Here is a 5845-nt window from a genome sequence, read left to right as displayed (position 1 = left end):
GTCTTTCGATCAAATCCGTAACGAATACTTCCTTTAATTTTCTCAAGTTTTCTTGTAGGTACAGAACGATTGCCCCTCTGTGTCTTTTTGTAATACCTTTTCCCCTAGCCAGTAGCTCAAAAACACTCTCTTTAAAGCACCGTCCTACATCTCAACACGTGTTATAGTTCAGGTGTCAACCCACTGCGTCAACTAGCACTTTCTCTCATGCGCGCTGTATATGACATCGGAATGAAATTACCTCTACGCCTTTATCGCTGTCAAGGCATATTATCCCTCTTCAAGTAATACCTGTCACTAGAGGCAGAGCCTCCTAACACACTCCACCACCCCAGGCTACGCCAATGGACGTGAGGGAAGTACACAAAGCACATCGTTGGTATAATTCGCACAGCCTACACTTGTGTTTCTGCATCTATTTTGCTTTTTAAGCAGCAACACGCCGAATTAAATGTGCTCTTCTTTCATGTGCAGCATATATAGGAACTCTGCAATCATGACGAGAAAGCACGCATGTCACGTGATCTTTTCAAAAACATATTTCGCGGCACCTTTCCTTCGGACGTAAAAAAAATTTTTACGGAAAAAGTTGAAAGTCCAAATCAGCTGAAGTACAGATTTACTATAAAACGCGCTATAGGTTCATGTATGAAATAGTCTGCCTTAAAGTTAGCACACGCCTGCGAAGTCCGACTGATTAATAAGTACGCGAAATACAATGTAGCATGAAAACCTTGCTCCATATAACAGCTTAACATGCATTTGTTCACGTCTTTTCAGAGATTTCATTGCTGTGGCTAAGTGTAAGGTACAGAATACCATGTTTCCAATACATATATACGTGTAAATCAAAAAAAGACTGAAGTTCAGGGGAAGCTTGGAGAGATGAAAAGTTCGTGAACATGGGGTGTCAATTGCAGCCTTGAAGAAGACAAATCCGCTTGTCGAAACGTCGGCGACACCCCATGTTCTCTAATTTTTTATTTATACGTGCAGTGTATAAAAAAAAGATATATATTATAGTTCGTATGAAGTTGTGATGCCGATGTACGGGTGTTCTGCCATCAATCCACCACTAAAACAACTGTTGTGTACAAGTTCCGTGGCCATATAGAAAAAAAAATTGAAACCGCAGAAAAAAGCACCATATTGCCCTAGCTATCGTCACACGAAAGAAAGCAGCGGCCACACTCACAATCGGCGCCAGAGAGGGGCGTGGCGTGTTCACCCTTTCTACCCCCCCCCCCCCATACTTTCCAGTTTCTTACACACTCACAAACACACACGCGTATAAATACAGCGTGGTCGGAACCCCTTCTCCGCAAGCCTTCTGTCCCAAGAAAAATTCCTGGGTACCCCTCTAGGCATCGGAGTACATGCTTGCGGGCTCAGCGGGTCAAAAAAACATTGCACCGATCCATCCATCTTCTGTATTAAAGCCGTTGCACTGTTCTCCTCGATATCGGCGACGTCCTCCTCGAAGATTTTGCATTCGGTCAAGGAGATAATAATAATAATAATTGAAGGGGTTCAACGTCCCAAAACCACGATATGATTGGGAGAGACGCCCTATAGTGGATGGCTCTGGAAAATTAGACCACCTGGGGTTCCTTAACGTGCACCTAAGTCTAAGTACACGGGCCTCTAGGATTTTCGACTCCATCGAAAACGCGGCCGCCACGGTTGGGACTCGATCCCGCGACCTGCAGGTCAGCAGTCAAGCAGCTTAACCACTAGATCACCGTGGTGGATCAACGGGACGAAGTAAGGACGACGACGCACAATAGCCCGGCCATCAGTGTCGATATGCGATGGCACGCTTCGGAAGCCCGTTCGAGTGCCGAGAAATTAGCGTCGAACGAGGCGTAGTGTTTGTTAACGGCCAACTCTGTCAGTTTCTTTACTATGTCAGGGTAATGGTGTTTTTATATTCCTGAGACGCTCTTCTCACGCGCCCGATAGCAGGAATGCTCAGCACATTCGAAAATAATTTTTAATACGCAAAAAGGCGCAGTACGGAAACCCAATAGAGTGTACTGTCTACGCATGAAGTAAAAATTGATACCAACCGGATGTCATGCAAGGCATGCCGGTCCCACCAGTGCGGAGTATGAAGGCCGTGAAGACGGAAAGAACACCTCTGCTCACTAGCCGTACCGTGCCTAGCTGTCACTGCATAGGCGTACCTACCCCCCACTCGTCCATGATTTACGAATAGGCAGCGCACGAAAGAGCAACGAATACGTACACAAAAAAGACGCAAACACAAGTGCTGTCCACGCTTTCGCGTCTTACGCTCGAGCATTGCAGAAGAGGCTATCGCTCAGCAGGGGCTTGTCCTGCCTGGCTTGAAATTTAAGTAATCCGCGACGCAGATATGGACGGGAACCAGTAAATGTTTTATAACACGATCAAACGCTCTCCTTTTTCAGGAAATTCAGTTTCATTTAAAACGAATAGCATCGCCACTGCTCCATATTCAAGCTGCTGTGAGTAGATGAGTGTGCAGAAGTGTCCGGTATTTTAGTTGTGCCTAGCCAGGACAGCTAAAATAGATTCCCACTTTAGTCTCCGACTAGCCCACTTCACTTGGCTTATCATATGGTAGCCTGCAGCGGTCGCCACGGCTTGTAACAAGGCAGTGGATTCGAGCACATCTCTCCCTCTGTCGCCAATGCATTCTCCATCTCTGCGATTTTAGCCATGAGCCCACTCTGGACCGCCATCATGTTTTCCACGTTCTCCTCGAACTCCCATTGTCTACACTTGGCGTCACCTTCTGCTTTCTCATCCGCACAAACTTCCACCTTCCAACCTACCCCGCACCCTGAACACTTTGCGGTCTTTTTGACCATGGCTAGATCAGTTCACCGATGCCCACGTGTTGGAAACTGTCGCAACAAATAATCACGGCGTACTAAAATACAATGCCCTAAGCCAAAAAGAACCAAAATAATAAATAAATACGCTACACCTCAAAACACCTGTGCATGCACGTGGTCGGTCTACGCGCAGACCTCAGCCACGTGGTGGCGGGGAAAAAAAAGCCCACAGTACAAAGTACTACAAAAAAAAAAACCGTGCAACGTAATAGGCCCAATCAAGCTTTACGCTAGCGCCTTATATACTCATAAAGGTACAGACAGAGGCAAGCTCGAATCATGCAAATACAGTTATCTGTCGCTGTCATTCCGGAGCTCTCGAAAAACACGTCCTCCGCACGCAAGTCCACGGCAAGTCCACGTGCCTGCGTGCGGAGTTAGCTGAGAGACTCAGCAGAATAATCAGCATATCTGATTATTCTAGTCTCTCAGCATCAGTGTTGTAGGCGTTACTGAAAAAAAGTAACTAAATACGTTACTCGTTACACTATAAAAAAAGGAACGCGTTACCGCCCTACGTTACCTACAAAAAAATGTAACGCGTTACCGTTACAGAAAAAAAGTAACGGACCTTACCACCGCCGTTACTCCGCAATCATAAATTTTAATCGATGTGTATTTGCTGCAGGAACCCACAGTAACAATAATTTAAATCTGAAATTTATGTTTCACATAAAACTTCTAACCCAAACAACGAATATACCCAAAATGCTGATTTAACGAGTATTACTTGCTCAAAAGTACCGGACGTTAGCGATGGTATAGTGGCTTAAAGTTGCCTTTAGAGTTACGTGTGATGGCTTCTGAATCTGACACATGGTGAATCCATTATTCTCAATGTGACATTATACAGAATATGAGATTCAATCATCAACGCTATTCGCAAAGAAAGCACGAATGAAATCTCAAGAAATTTACAATAATTCTGATGGTGTGCTTCTGCTAGCAAAATAGATGCGCGAATTTTGTAGTAGAAAAGAAGTGCTTGAATGGGCTAGTCACGTAAAAAAATATCTGTGCATAAACATTTTTTGTTCACTTTAACCTGTATAATTACCGCAAAGATTGCGAGCGTTTATGTGAGGGTGTTCAAGATCAGCCTCACTCGCTCAGGAGTTCAATAACCAAAAACTTCGCTGCAGTTTTAGATAGAAAATGCAAAATTTATTTTTAAAACAAAGTTCATAAGCCTTATCAACTTGTTAGCTACTATAAAATTTCGCATATTTAGACATTTTTCAAAAACAGTTTCCTTAGCTCTACAAGTTTCAAACAATGTTACTTTACTGTTTGTTGCGCATACATTTCGTTCACAAAATATCTTCTTTGTAACGATAATATTTGAGTTTTACAACGTCGTGAACTTTCGAGAACGACAAGTAATGAAATTGTAATGTAATGTTTGATATTTTTTCCCTCGTAAATTATGCAGTTAATAAGGAAATTGAGATCCTTTTCGGGCTACTGGCATGGAACATGCATAAAATATAAAATACTCAATCAAATCCAAAATATCTATTTTCGGATCCGTGTCGATCTCTCGTGGAATCACCCGTTTGCAATAACCACGATTAGTACACTAACTGCGGTAATGTCTGCCGAGTAGCTACCTGTAACCGTGGTTAGACGTAACCGTAGTTAGCTTAACCGCGGTTAAGGCTGTTCGTGTGACAGCGGTATTAAGGTAGTGAGTAAAAAAAAAAGATTGTTTTTTGCGTTACAAGAAAAAATTCTAGGTTTCGCGTCCCGCTCGCATTCTTTTTCATGGGTTTCTTCCAGCCGGGGGTCACGCCTATTCTCTACAATAAAGCAGACTCGATCGGCAGCGCACCTGTAGACCGGTTGCCGTTACCGGCTGTCGCCTAGATGGCCCAGAATTCCACAGAAAGCCGCTTAAGTCGACGACGCGGGCATCGTTTTTATGTTGTCGCAGCCTCTCGATGGAGTTCTTCGTTTCCCCCACGTAAAACATTTCACGATCAGCACGTGGTATGGAGTAAACCAACCCTTGCGCTTTCTCTTCGGACGGCCTGTCTAAAGTCCCTAGATTTATCTAGGGACTTTAGGCCTGTCTTTCGGGCACGAGAAGGCGCAGGTGCCAGCGATCCATCTGTTACATCCACTTTCACGAGAAGCATGCCCGTACAGTTTCTCATGGCGAATTATGCGGCTTTCATGAAGCTTTGTGTGGCGATGACCCAAACCTCCACAAAAGGAGTCGGCGCGTCTTAAGAAGATGGTCCCCACAATTCCCCCCCCAAAAAAAGCGATTCCGCCCGCGCTTTCGTGGTGAATGCCTGGCAGGCCGACAGCAGTCCGACGCTGGGACAAAAGAATTTGTCAGGGTGAGCTCTGAGAAAACGGCACCCCCAGGATGAAAAAGTAACGAGTAACGTGACACCACACGTTACCGAAAAATGTTAACGTAAGTACGTTACCCGTTACAGTTTCTAAATTTTAACGAGTACGTCACTAAGTTACCCAAAAAAGTAACGCGTTACCGGTAACGCCGTTACTTGTAACGCGTTACCGCCAACACTGCTCAGCATCTGGATGGATGGATGGATGCTATGAGCGTCCCCTTTGTAACGGGGCGGTGACATGTCTGCCACCAGGTTCGAAGAAAAAAAAAAAAAAAGGCTTCCTTGTTTTATGTTGGCCTAATACCTTATTTACATTGATTAAATCTATGTTATTATACCAAAAAAATATATAAATTCACGGTCTATCTCTCTGCCTCTTAAGGCAGAATGACCCTATTTTTCCCCCCCATTATTTATTTTTGTTCTTTATCTCTACTTTTCTGCCACCGATACTCTAACCGTCTCTTACTTACCAATACTCTAACCGTCTCTTACTAACCGTCTCAGCACTAGCGACACCTGCCGACGATTCGGAGAACGACAAGAACGCTGAGAAAGTACTGCTATTCATTGTATTCGCCGCCGCGCGCGCGTCCTCCT

Source organism: Rhipicephalus sanguineus, chromosome 4 (assembly GCF_013339695.2).
Source record: "Rhipicephalus sanguineus isolate Rsan-2018 chromosome 4, BIME_Rsan_1.4, whole genome shotgun sequence".
Taxonomy (NCBI): domain Eukaryota; kingdom Metazoa; phylum Arthropoda; class Arachnida; order Ixodida; family Ixodidae; genus Rhipicephalus; species Rhipicephalus sanguineus.
The sequence above is the reverse complement of the archived record's forward strand: the minus strand, read 5'-3'. Positions refer to the sequence as shown.